Raw genomic sequence first — 15,018 nt, forward strand, 5'->3', positions numbered from 1 at the left:
TAATGTTATGATTCTGATTTTGGGGTAGATTCGGCCCGGGTCGAGGCGAGAGGCAAAGGCATTGCGGAGTAGTATTTCATCCGGTTTGAGGTAAGTAACCATTGTAAATCTGGAACTGAGGGTACAAAACCCCGGTATTTCGTATCGTTTTGATAAATGAGGTGACGCACATGCTAGGTGACAAGCGTGTGGGCATGCACCAGTAGGGATTGTGACTTGATCCGTCCCGTAGCGACTGTTAAGTCGCGTACTTGATTTGAAATCTTATGATATCTCGTATTTTAGAAATTTATACTGTATTATGGGTTGTATGCCATGTTTGGGGCTTTGTGCCGACCTGTTGAGACCCTTAGGGGCATTTTTACTGTTGTTCCTCATTCTATTTGTTTGGAAGCACATCCTCAGTCATGTTTTACCTGTTTATTATTTAAAACTGGTTTTACCACTCTACTTCTTAAATGTGAGAACTGTTTAGACTGAGTTCCCTGATTTCCACTGTTATGCCCGAGTGGCTGTGAAGTTAATGATTGAGAGAGGTTGAGTACCTAATGATGAGGATTATAAATATTACGGATTGGGCTACACGCCGCATCAATATTATATGTATATATTATGGATCGGGCTGCACGCCGCAGCGATACTTATATGGATCGGACCGCACGCCACATCGATATATATATTGGATCGGGTTGCGTGCCGCAGCGATATGACGTTTGGGATGTAGGAGTCCCTCCGAAGTCTGTACACCCCCAGTGAGCGTAGTCGACTATAAACTATTGATCGGTTGCACGCCGCAGCGGTTATTATAATTATTACTATTATGAGATAATATTGAGCCTGAGTGCTGAGTGTGAGTACTGTGTCACGAGCGATGTGTCACGAGTGACTGAGAGGCTTTCCCGAGAGGCTATAATTATGAGTGATACCTTGCCCGAGGTGCCCATTTATGATTTTTTTGCTGATTTCACTCTTCTTTTATAATAAGCCTCTGTTGAAAACTGCTAAGTAAATGAATTCAAAGTATTTCAATTGAAACTGAAGTTTTTACGATTGTTGAGTTCGATTTGATACTCTGTTGTAAACTCTTACATATGATTTTTAACTGCTCGTCACTGCTTTCAGACCTTATTTACTTTAGTTACTTACTGAGTTGGCGTACTCACGTTACTCCCTTCACCTTGTGTGCACATCCAGGTGCCCGAGCGGCAGAGTAAGGGTTCTCGGCATTTCCAGAGCTTATTGGAGATTGCAAGGTAGCTGCACGGTGTCCGCAGTCCTGCTTTTCTCCTTCATATCCTTGTTTTTCTGCATTTTAGACTTGTTATGTATTAGACAGTCGGATCAGTGTATTTAGAGGCTCTAAACTCGTGACACCAGATGTTTGGGCTGTGTTGGTTTAATGTTTTTACTGCTTTCCACACATTTCAGTGGTTTAAATATTTCTTATGAAAAATTGAGACTTAATTAATGTTAGAAAAATGTTTTTAGTAAAAGAACTTGATTGTGGTTACTTGTTGGGTTGACTTGCCTAGTATTGTGATAGGCGCCATCACGACCGGGTATTTGGGGTCATGACAATAACAACTCGGTCATAAAAGGGGAAAGATGTTGTACTTACAGACTCCTATATAAGGGAAAGAGATACCATTTGTACAGACACGTTTTAATTATTATTGGAATATAATTATTTTCTTTTGCTTTCCATTGAATACTTTGCTATTTCTTATTCTGATTTCCTTTCCTATCACTGTGAGAATATTAAATTTCTTGATTATCAGTAGCCCGAGTATTTCTAAAAATAGACTTTGACCGAAATACCCATTTTTTGGTTAAACAAAGACTCATAACATTCTCAGAATCTCAAGGTACTAATTTCCACTTGGATTAATCTCCTTGGCAATTTAATAATTATCCTTTAAGATACATCAAGTGTAACTATATATTTAACTTATTTTTTCGCTTGTATTTTTATTTGGGAGGATGATAATAGAAGTTGAGTTTAAAAGAAGAAGTGATAATTCATATTAACAACCCCAACTTGTCAATCAAATAGCCGATCTCAATTTGTTACGGACTCGGGCGTAGTCATTATTGTATTAGTAAGTCGCATCAAGTGATAACTATATTCGCACTAACGTGCAAACCAGCAAAAGGAAATGGACGAAGACTTTACTATCATTAATATTAGAAACTCACTACAGAAAAGGGTAAAAAAAGACCAAGTCAATAAAAAAACGGATGGTTAAGGAAATCATATACAGGCAACGCATGCAAAAGACTTGACTAGTCAATCATCACATACTTTCTCTCAAGCTGGAAAATTTCCAAATAGAAAAGGTATGGCCTCTAAACAAACGTACTGAGATGTTTAAGAAAACAAAGGAAAAATATGGTTTAAGACTAATTTCCAAGAAATTTTTATTGAGGTTATCGTGAACAAGGTTTTGGCCCCTCCAATTTTGGAATGACTGTAGCTTGACAATGTCGTCAAAGCACAAGGAACAACTAGGCCCATAAAATTCCCCCAACACTTCTTTTGACAACAATGGTGTCCGGTCATCTTGCTTGCTCTCCGAATATTCCAGCAGGTACCCAATTAGGGTTGAATGTTGACAGATATCGGTGAGTTCTCCTAAGCTTACAAGTAGTACTAGTACTATTCTTATATTTTCTTATTTCTGGTTCTTTATTATTACATGTGTCATTCGCTTCCGTTACTCGATTACATTGTTGTTACTACTATTTGTTGTTTTATTTTCACTGTTCCTTCAGCCAAAAGTCTATCGAAAACAGCATCTATACCTTTATAAGGTAGGGGTAAGATCTGCGTAGACACTACTCTCCTCAGACTCCACTTATGATATTACATTGGATTTTTTTGTTATTGTTGTAAAGACCTGTGCAAAAGCTGGATGCTACATTCAATGCACCTTTCAAAAATTGCAACTTACATTCTTGGTGGTCCTAGTTAGATACCCTTAAATTGACAAGTCTCAACGAGGACAACAACATTGGTAGACTTAACTAATGAAGAGTCTCTTAATTGACATACCTTGACTTGGTCTAAAGCAGCTCAGGTCTTCATTTTGAATAAAGATTTCACATTTATAAGACTTCAGAAATCTTCACCACAAATACAGTGTTATCAAAGGCGCACTTAAGCGCGTTTAAGCCTGAAGCGAGGCTCAAAACATGTTGAGCGCTTCGTCTCACTTAACAAGCGCTTCAGTGTTGTCATCAAGGCTCTAAGGCACACTTTTCCTTGCCAATGAGCGTAATCCTGAAGAGGCGACACGAAACAATTGATATTTTACTTTATCATAAATTTTCTTCCATTTCTTTATCCATATATTTGGTATTCATGCTTATAGACATTAGCTTGGACTACACATATATATTTGTAATTTTTCTCTATTTGTACCTTTCTTTATTAAAGCATGCGCTTTATTTGTGCTTTGCACTTAAAGCCCCAACAAACCGCGGAGCTTTTTTGTGCTTTTCGCATTTAATAACGCTGCACAAATAGACTAGATAACTTTGTTATTCAATTTGTATTACTGTAATAAATAATAAAAAACAGTAAACTTTCTGAAATAGAAACAGAAAGTAGAAACAGTATGTCAAAATAATTAATTTTTCCAACGAAGCGGGTTCAACTGAACCCCTTCCTACAAGGTGGGTCCGCCCCTGTTCAGAAATGGTAGATAGTTTTTGAAACAAAGGAGTCAAGGTGTCAAACATTAAAAAAGATGCAGCAGTATAAACAACTAAAGTAACAAACTCTTAAACTCAGTATAAGGAAAATCCACATACCCATTCACACTTTTTTTTTTAAACCCCTCTCAAATTAGGAGGATCTATAGTGTTTCCACACTTCCCCTTCATGGTGACTCGAACCCAGGACCTAACGGTCGTAGGTAGAGGTACTTTTACCAACTGAGCAATACACAATTGTCTTCAACCACAAGCATGATAAGGAACAAGTCGAGTTGATCTAAATCTTTTTAGATGACCTGACACTGTTACTATACAGAAATTAAACTCTTATATCTGTTTCATTGAGGTGTATCAAACAATGAATACTAAATGAGGTTTAAACTGTCATAAGTAATTTTTATTGCGCTTATCGTAAACAGGGGTTCTGGCCATCAAATATGTCACTAACAAACTGACTTTAGCTTGCCAATCCTGTAGAAGCACAAGGTACAACCGGGCCCTACAAATACCACAATTTAAAAGTATTATTGCTTGACTAAAGACTTGTAAAAAATTTCACCTAACATTCACCGATTCAAGGTGGTCATAGGTATTTACACTTAAAATGATATTGACCGGACTCAATAAGGATAATGTCATTTATAGACTTATATACGTGGTATTTTCTCAGAATCGACAGGACTTAATAATTTCCAAGTCTCCTATATTACTTTTCTTTCAACTAGTTAGTGAACAGCTTTCTTAATTGGCAAACATTGACTTGACCTAGAATAGCTGAAGTCTTTGGATTCTTCCAACTATAAACTGAATATAATAGCAATGCAATTTTGTGATAAATCAGAGGAAAAGAAAGAGAAGAAATTCTAAAATCAATGGCTGTTTTGCTATGGTTATTATTCCTATCTGCATTTCATGTAGTAGCACTAGCACAACAAAGAAACTTCAATATAACTCCTGGTTCTTCTCTAACACCTACTGCCAATTCGTCATGGTTTTCACCCTCAAGGCGCTTTTCCTTTGGGTTTTATGAGCAAACTAATGGCTACGCTGTTGGAATCTCCATCAGCAGCATGCCGAAGAAGACAGCAGTGTGGACAGCAAACAGAATCAGTCCTGCTGTCCCAAGCAGCGCTGTCTTGCTCTTAACTAGTGATGGAAGGCTCATTGTGCAAGTAGGACAAGGCCAAGAAATACCTGTTATAAATCCTTCTCAAGCCATTGCTTCAGCTTCCATGCTGGACACTGGCAACTTTGTGCTCTACAATTCTAATCACAATATCATATGGCAAAGTTTTGACAACCCAACAAACACCATTTTACCTGGTCAGCATCTCTCTGCTGGACAAGAACTGTTCTCAAGCGCCTCAGAAGAAGATGACTCACTTGGGATTTTCCGTCTCAAAATGCAAAGCGATGGGAACCTCGTTCAGTATCCAGTCCAGACACCAGACACAGCCCAGTATTCTTACTTCTCAACAGGCACCAGTGGAGTAGGGAATAATGTTACACTGAATCTTGGCGATGATAGCCTCCTCTACTTACTCAATTCCACTGTCAGTCTCAAAAATCTAACAAAGGGAGACTATCCTAGAGAAAGGACCATCTATTTCATGAAAATTGATGTTGACGGTATTCTTCGAGTTTATTCACATTTTCTGAGCCAACAGAACAGCTCTGCAATATGGTCATCAGCATATGATAGATGTGTTCCAAAAGGCCTTTGTGGGCTTAATGGCTTTTGTATCAATATAGATGATCAAGTTAGCTGTGCGTGTCTTCCAGGATTTGATTTTGTAAAGCCAGGCAATTGGAGCGCAGGCTGTGAAAGAAATTTCACTGCAGAAACCTGTCGGTTAAAGGAGAAGACTTCTAAATACTATGCCATGAGATCAGTTGAGAACACAAGATGGGAAGATATCTCTTATGCTACTTTGGTCACAACAACAAAAGAAGATTGTGTACAAGCCTGTTTACAGGATTGTAATTGTGAGGCTGCTCTATTCAAAGATAGAGAGTGTAGAAAGCAAAGGCTGCCACTGAGATATGGAAGAAGAGACATGAGTGATTCTAATCTAGCATTGGTCAAGGTGGGAATTAACGTGTTTGCAGAAGAAGGGTTGTTTAACCAGATTGAAGAAACAAAAGGAGAAAAGCTAAGGATGGACATCCTAATTGCCGGCATTACATTGGCTGCTTTTGCTTTCTTGGTGTTGGGCATCTCCGGATTCCTCATTCACAGGAATCATATCTGGACTTACAGGAAAATCCAGGAGAGTAGAAGTGTTCATTTATGTGAAGATGTTGGTCCACGAGCATTTTCATATGCAGAACTAGAGCAGGCAACCAGTGGTTTCACAGAAGAGTTAGGAAGAGGAGCATTTGGGACAGTATTTAAAGGGATGTTGGCAGAAGACCAGAAAGTGGTAGCTGTTAAGAGACTAGACAAGGAATTGGTAGAAGGGGAAAAAGAGTTCCAAACTGAAATGAAAATCATTGGAAGAACACATCATCGAAATCTAGTCCGCCTCCTTGGTTACTGCTTAGATGGATCAAGAAGGCTTCTGGTGTATGAGTACATGAGCAATGGTTCACTCTCAGACATACTTTTCACACCAGAAAAACAGCCCACGTGGGAGGAAAGGTGTGGCATCGCTAGAGATATTGCAAGGGGCCTCCTATATTTGCATGATGAGTGTGACACACAAATCATCCATTGTGATATAAAGCCTCAGAACATACTCATGGATGATCATTTTTGTGCTAAAATATCTGACTTTGGAATGGCCAAGCTCTTAAAGAAAGATCAAACAAGAACCTACACAGGGGTAAGAGGGACCAGAGGCTATGTCGCACCAGAATGGCACCGAAAACTGCCAGTGACAGTGAAAGCAGATGTTTACAGTTTTGGTATCGTTCTATTGGAATTGATCTGTCGGCGGAAGTGTGTCGATTGGAGCCTTGCTGAAGATGAATCGATTCTTGAGTACTGGGTTTACAGCTGCTTTGAGGCAGGAGAGCTAGGAAAACTGGTCGGGGACGAGGAGGTTGAGAGAAGACAATTCGAGAGAATGGTGAAAATAAGCATCTGGTGCATTCAAGACGAACCATCACTTCGCCCTTCAATGAAGAAAGTTCTATTGATGCTTGAAGGGACAGTAGAAATTCCAGTGCCTCCTAGCCCTACTTCTTTTCTAAGTACCATATAGTTTTAAATTTTCCTTTCTCACTTTTTAATTTTGAACTTTACCATAGAGTGAAGAGCACTTCATCATCTGTACTTTAGCTAAATACAGAATAATTCTATAAGAATTATCAAAAAAAGAATAATTCTATAAAGTTTTCTTAAATAGAAATAATTCTATCTAGTTTTTACATCATTCTAGGGGTGGGCATATATCGGGTAAAACCGATAACCCGAACCGTTAATTACTTATTGGGTTATCGGTATTGGGTTATTGGGCTAATGGTTCGGTAACGGGTAAAAAAAATTGCTTATTGGGTTATCGGTTCGGGCTCGGTTTATCAATTCTGTTATTGGGTAAACCGATAACCCAATAAGGGTTTACTAATTTACTAGTCTACCCTTTAGTCTATAATACTAGGGTTTCATTTTCATTATTTCATATAGTGCTTTGCTTTCTCCGCTGTCCGCCTCACTCACTCCTGTCATGTGCTTGAAGTCCTCAGTCAAGCCCTTAGTCCTCAGTCCTCACCCCCAGAAGTCAAACCTCACCAGTTCTCTGCCAGTCCGCCACCGGCCACACGGCTCAAGCAGTCAAGCCCTCACCAGTTCTCTGCCTCATGACTCACGCCCACACGACTGAGCCCGTCAAAACTCAGTTTTCTATATCTTTTTCCGGCAGAGCGTTGCACTAAGGTTAGTCTTTCATATCCCATTTCTGAATTCATCTTAGTTTGGTATCTTAGAAATCAATTTTTGCATATTTTCCTTTTTATGAAGCTCGAAAAATGGTTTCCCTAAAATGTTTGGTTTCTTGAATTTATACTACACTGATTGTTTGGTTTCCTTTTTCATACTATACTGATTTATACTACACTGATTTATACTATAACATCATGCAAATTTAGTGGGTAACATCCTGAAAATTTGGTGTTGTATAACAAACGAAGGTGGTGTTTTCTTTCTCTGTTGTCCGTACTTATCTTTTATTTTACCCTGCTTGATAGTTGCTGCTTAGCGCCTTAGACTGAGTTGTTTCCCATCCTCACTTGTTTACTGTCTATGTTGTGGCAGGAAGTATTGAGCATTTATTCAAAAAATATGTGTTTCATTTTAAGATTTTAAGTTAAATAAGTAGTTATATGTATTTCATTTTAAGATTTTGTTGTCTCGCTGCTTGATTTCTTTTAAATCAAATTCACAGTGACACAAAAACATGGCTGAAAATATCATGATTGATAAGGTGATTGGTGAAAGTGGAGCTTCTAATTCAAATGCCACATCACAATCTCAATCAGTTCAATCGAAAGCAAAAAAACAAAGAAAAAAGAGGTCTGTTGCATGGGAATATTTCGACCAAATTATTGATCCGGAAGGAAATCAAAAGGGTGTTTGTAAACATTGCAAAAGAGAATATTTTGCCGATTCAAAAGATAATGGTACGAAATCACTCCTTACACATATGGCCAAGTGTTTAAAAATGCCTTTAGATGTTGCAAAAAGTCAATCAAAACTAGGCTTTAACCCTATTCCGGGGGTAATAAGGGTGATGTAGCCGTTGTTCCTTGGAAATTTGATCAAGAACAATGTAGGAAGGATTTGTGTCGTATGGTGATCGTTGATGAACTTCCTTTCAGCTTTGTTGAAAAGGAAGGTTTTATGAATTTTATGAAAGTTGCACAACCTTTTTTCGAATTCCTTCACGTAGAACTGTGACTCGGGACTGTTTTGATCTTTTCAATGATGAAAAACGTAAGTTGGTGAAGCTTTTTAAAGATCAGAGAGTTTGCCTTACCACTGATACTTGGACTTCCTTACAACGAATAAATTATATGTGTATTATTGTTCATTGGATTGATAATGAATGGAAAATGCATAAAAGAATTGTCAACTTTTGTCCAATTTCTAGTCATAGGGGGGAAGATATGGCAAATAGTATTGTTAATTGTTTGAAAGAGTGGGGGTTACAAAAGATTTTCACTGTCACAGTTGATAATGCTAGTTCAAATGATGTGACGGTGAAGGAGCTTTCTAAGAAGTTAACTAAATGGGGGACCAATTCTATGAATGGTAAGCACCTTCACGTGAGGTGTATGGCTCATATTATGAATCTTGTTGTTCAGGATGGTATAAAAGAATCAATTGTGTCTATTGAACGTATTAGGCAAGCAGTGAGATATATCAGGCAGTCTCCTGCTAGGTGGAAAAAGTTTCAGGAATGTTGTGATGAAGGAAATCTAGTTAGGAAATCTTTATGTTTGGATGTTCCTACAAGGTGGAATTCTACATACTTAATGTTGAACAGGGCTATTGAATATGAGAGTGCAATTTTAGAATATGTTGATCATGATATTGGCTTGTCACATCATCTTGAGTTTGTTGATATTGTAAATGGAAGTCCTGCAGGTACACTTTTGAGTAGTGATTGGGAGGATGTAAAGAAATTGACAAAATTTCTTGAAATCTTTTATAAGCTTACTGTAAAGGTATCTGGCTCACTTTATGTTACATCAAATCATCATTTTCTTGAAATTTGTGAAGTTGCTGTTTACTTGAAACAATTGATATTAAATGAAGATGTTTTGTTGGGTTCAATGGCAAAGAAGATGAAGGAGAAATTTGATAAGTATTGGGGTGATCCAGAAAAAATGAACAAAATGATTTTCATTTCATGTGTTTTGGATCCTCGGTACAAGTTTGATTCTGTTAGTTTTGCACTTGCGAAGATGTTCGAAGAGAAAGGGCCAATTATCGCGAAGGGAGTGCATACATACATGACTTCATTGTTTGATGAGTATGTAAAGTCTTATTCAAAAGATAAAGTTTGTCGTCCCTCTTCATGTTTATCTAACTCTTCATTGGACACAATGGAAACTTCAAATGGATCTTTTGGTTCTTTCTTTGAAGAATTAAAAAGACATAAAGCTGGGATTGGAGGTTCAGATTCTAAATCAGAATTGGAAAAATATCTAACAGAAGAAGTTGAAAATGAAATAGCAGACAGTAATATATTGCTTTGGTGGAAAGTAAACTCACTTAGATTCCCCATTCTTGCTGAGATGGCTCGGGATGTATTATCTATTCCTATTTCAAGTGTTGCATCTGAATGTGCATTTAGCACTGGAGGGCATATTCTTGATTCATTTAGGAGTTCATTGACTCCTAAATTGGTGGAAGTTCTCCTATGCCTTCAAGATTGGCTTCGAAGTGAGCATTACCTGTAAGTGTTGAGGAAGATTTAGATGTTCTCGAGCAACTAGAACAAGGTAGCAATATTTTAATTTGTTTGATTGTATATTATTTTTATAAATAGTTTATTTAATATTTTTGTTGTTTGACTTGTTAATATATATTATCATAGATTTTGCCAATCTTGAAAACGAACCCTGCGATGATGATATGTAGAATCCTAGATAGTTGTAAGTTAAAACTTTGGTAAGTTAATTATTCAACTTATATAACACATAGTATGATTACAAATATTACTTGCTTAATATATTTTCTTGTTATGTTTAATAGGTGTAACCATGCTTCGACTTTGTGGTCTCAAAGCTATCTCACATGTTTGGAGTCACTATGAAAGGATTGAAGAAGGTGATGATGGATGGTGGAAAAGTAAGATGTAGTTATTGTCATCTTGTTTTATGTATTATGTTTGGACTTGTTAATCCTAAGGTTGATACTACTTTGCATTGTTATTAATGTGTTTGAACTATTACTTTGGAGTTTGGACATTACTGTGTATACATCTGTTTTTGGGTTGTGAAAGTTGGGATCTTTTTATCTCCTATTTTTGTTAGATTGGAATTTGAGCTGTTTGTATTTTGTATGCACATGCAATTAAGGTACTGCCGTACTGGGTATGTTTAGTTTGAGGCAAAAAATGTACAGCTTTGTGTGCTGAAATTATTCAGTGAGAAGTTTAACTTTAAACTAAAATTATTGTGAGAAATGTTGGTTTTATGTGCAGCTTTGTGTGCAGTTTTCTGTTATCATATTTTCTTTTTTATGTGTAGTTATATGTGTTTCATTTTAAGATTTTAAAATGAGGCATGTTGAGCGTTGTTTGTTGCGCAAGTTGGTGAAGCCTATAAGGATTGAGTAGTTGTTGTGTTGTTTACTTGAATTTGAACTATTAGTATTATGTTTGGACTTTGAACTTGTTAATCTTAAGGTTGCTACTACTTTGTATTGTTATTAATGTGTTTGAACTATTACTTTGGAGTTTGGACATTACTGTGTGTACCATCTGTTTTTGGATTGTGAAAGTTGGGATCTTTTTATCTCCTATTTTTGTTAGACTGGAATTTTGAGTTGTTTGCACTTTGTATGTGGGCAATTGAGGTACTGGCCACTGGGTATGTTTAGTTTGAGGCAAAAATTTAATCTTTTTTGCTAGAATTATGATTATATGATTTTGGGTGTTGGCAATATGTGTTTAATTTTTCTATGTGCAGCTTTGAATTGTTGTTCTATGTGCAGCTTTGTGACAGTCTTCAAATGTTTATAGTTCTGCCACAAGATCTTGATTCTTGATACTGAATAGAAGTTTAAATCTCATTGACAGTCTTCAAATGTTTGATTCTTGTTACTCAGCTGTAGTTTAGCTTTTAGTTTTATACTGAAAATGGTATATTGAGAATTTCTTTTGTTGGATTGAAATCCACACCCGCTCCTTGGTCCTTACCTTGAAGTGTCATATATAGCAGCTTCCAGTAAACTTTGTACAAATATTACTTTGTATAAATATTAGCGTTCAACACTCTTAATTTTAGGTAATAATCGGCGTTCAACAATCAGCACTCTTAGTTTTAGTTTTACCTTATCGGGTAAACCGATAACTGAACCGATAATGATCAATAACCGATTAACCGATAACCGATAACCAATATCTTATCGGTTTGGTTATCGGGTTATGATATTTGTAAACCGATAACCGATAGGCAAAACCGATAATATTCAAAACCGAACCGAACCGACCGATGCCCACCCCTACATCATTCTGCACCGCTTGTAATCACCCGCTAATAGAACTACACGGCTTTATCTTTGCTGTAATAAATCTTCCTTGCTTACGTTTCCCCTTTGAGATTAGTTTATTAAATAATGTTTCAAATGGGACATTTTTCTCTAAATTTAATTATAGTACACTGAAACTATATTTTGTGCCAAGGGACTGATCTTTTCATTGGCAATTACTGTCACCAAGAATGGCATGGACACATAAACATCATCCACACCACCCAGCCCATCTTTTCTAAATCATTTTAAGTTTACTTCCCCCTCCATCCTCTCCCTTCCCCACCACCCGAGCTGAATGGAGATCTAGTTAAAATCTCGCCGCTTATACTTTTGGGCAAATACATAGGCTAAAGATGTCACGCCTTTTCATCTAGACACTTTAACAAGAATATTACCTGTTGGACACTTAAAATACTGTTAAAGTGTGTCTATTGAGCATTGAAAACTCAATCCCAAAAACACACAGGTGTGAAGCTCAAATGCAGCTTATGTTGCAATGTGACCAATTAAAGAACGCCACATTAGAAAACAGAAGAAACGAAAAGCATTTTCGTTTTTCAACACCAGTCCACTACGTCCCCTCTCTCTCATCTCCCTCCGTACCTAAAAAGAGAGCAAACATTGCCCTTAAAAAGCTTTGCCTTCGAACGGCATGGCCCATCAAACAATCAGAATTTAAAAGGAAAAAGAATGATATATCCCCCCCCCCCACACACACACACAAAAAAAGGAAAGAATCAACAAAAAGAAGAGAATTGGCGAAGAACAAATTGGAGCAGCAAGGGATTTTAACTTAACCCCAAACTTCTCTTTAACAAAATCACGACCAATGCTACCCTTGCTGGAAGAAATAGAGGACCCACGAAAGGGTTATACAACCTCATATTCTAACTCTTATGCTAGTAAAAACTAAATATATGATTTTTGAAATCTTGGGGTTGTATTTTTTTTTTATGAAGTAAGGTATTTCACTAGAAAGGCATCAAGTAGATGCAACAGTTACAAAAACAGAAGACAAAAATACAGAACAATAAGAGTTTGTAAGCCCCTCTAGGATGTGCTAAACAATAACTAAGGAGCTAACAAAGTCCAAAAGGTGGTCAGTGCTAATTACAGGGGTTAACTTCACCTAGCTAAAATGGGTGAGCAAACAATTAGCTTTAAGAGTGTGATTTGGAGTTGAGATTCCATCAAAGCATCTTTGGCTCCTTTCATTCCACAAACTCCAAAAAATAACTGCAGGGATCATTAACCAGATCTCCTTGATGGCCTTATCAACTTCCCGAAGACTCCATCTTGTGTATGCCTCTCTAATATACGATGGCATGACCCAGTTCAAATCGAAAAGACAAAAAAACCATGTTCCACAGATGGGCAATGCAAGAGCAGGTGACTGACATTCTCTGAGCTTTCCTTACACATGTAGCATTTGTTGACCAGTTGAAAGCCTTTTTTATTGAGATTATCCTGTGTTAAGCAGGCTTCATATAGAGCAATCCAGTTGAAACAAATAACCTTGGTTGGTAGTTTGGTCTTCCATATTATTCTCCATGAAGGGTCTGAGTCAAATACCTAGTTCTGATTACAGATGTGCTTATAGCATTCGTGCTTATAACATTTTTTCACTGTAAAGATGCCCTTGTTCCCCCACTTCATAGTGTCAGGTAGATTCTCATCGATGGTGAAGACCTCCACTCTGGCTAACATGTCCATTTTCCAATCTTGTATAGATCTTCTGAGGTGCACATCCCAAATATTGCCAGTTCTGTTCTGGGCAATGGAGGAATCCTTATCAAGGGCAATCTGGAAAATGGTGGGGTATTCAAACATGAGTGGGGTGTTGCTCATCCATTTGTCTTTCCAAAATTTGATATGTGCTCCATTCCCTGCTTTGTAGTGAACATTCTGGACAAATTCATGTCCAAGTTTGCTGATGTACTTCCATGGCCCAACCCCATAAGGTGCAATGGCAATTTTAGTGCTCCAATTATCTCTCTTCCCATGCTTGGCGTTGATTACCTCCTTCCAGAGGCTTGAATCACTTGTGCCATATCTCCATAGTCATTTCATTAGCAAGCTTTTGTTGTGGATGGTTAAGTCTCTGATACCCAGACCTCCTTTGAATTTTGGTTGCATGGCCATGTTCCACTTTATCAAGTGGAACTAATGAGAGCTGTTGTTCCCCTCCCATAAGAAATTCCTCCTGATCTTGTCTATTTGATTTAGCATCTTTTTGGGAATGGGAAACAAAGACATGTGGTATATAGGGATACTATCGAGCACACTATTTATGAGAGTTAACCTATCACCCATTGATAGATATTGCATCTGCCATGATGCTAATCTCTTCTCAAATTTCTCAATGACTCCATTCCATACCTTGCAACTCTTGAATTAAGCCCCCAATGGGAGACCTAGGTAGGTCGTAGGAAGTGCTTCGATAGTACAGCCCATGATACTAGACAACTCATCTAAGTTTGGCACATTGTTTACCGGATAGATGATGCCTTTCAACTTGTTGACATGTAGCCCTAATAAAGCCTCAAATAGCAGAAGAGTCAGATTCAAGTATAGCATCTGAGATCTTTCTGCCTCACAGAAGATCAAAGTATCATCAACATACACTAGATGTGATACTTTGACAATGTTCTCAGCATTTGAACCAATACTGAAACCCTAGATCTATTGCATTTGTCTGGCCTTCTCCAACATTTTGCTCAGTCCCTACATGGCTAGGATGAAAAGGAAAGGTGAGAGTGGATCTCCCTGCCTTATCCCTTTCTGCGGAGAGAAAAAACCCACAGGTCCTCTGTTAACAATAATTGAATATTTCACCGTTGAAATACTAAATCTGATCCACTTTTTCCCAAATCCAATCTTCCTTAAAATAGAGATAAGGTAAGACCAATTAAGTTGATCAAAGGCCTTCTTGATAACTAGCTTGCACATAACCCCAGGTTCACCGCTTTTAATCCTCCAGTCTAGTACCTCATTGGCAATGAGATCTGCATCAATTATTTGTCTGTGTTTAATGAAGGCATTCTGATGGTTGGAGACTAGCTTTCCCAATTACCTTCTTCAGCCTTTCTGCTAGTATC

At 37.6% G+C, this 15,018-nt stretch overlaps 1 long non-coding RNA gene across 1 annotated transcript; it reads left to right on the forward strand.

The window, feature by feature from the left end:
* The first annotated feature begins 2,271 nt into the window (after positions 1–2,271).
* LOC138889172 (uncharacterized) lies at positions 2,272–10,768 on the forward strand. Its single transcript, XR_011406963.1, has 3 exons — positions 2,272–2,337; positions 2,427–2,622; positions 10,418–10,768. It is a non-coding gene; the product is annotated as an uncharacterized lncRNA (long non-coding RNA).
* Positions 10,769–15,018: the final 4,250 nt, after the last annotated feature.

Source organism: Nicotiana sylvestris, chromosome 4 (assembly GCF_000393655.2).
Source record: "Nicotiana sylvestris chromosome 4, ASM39365v2, whole genome shotgun sequence".
NCBI classification, from domain to species: Eukaryota; Viridiplantae; Streptophyta; class Magnoliopsida; order Solanales; family Solanaceae; genus Nicotiana; species Nicotiana sylvestris.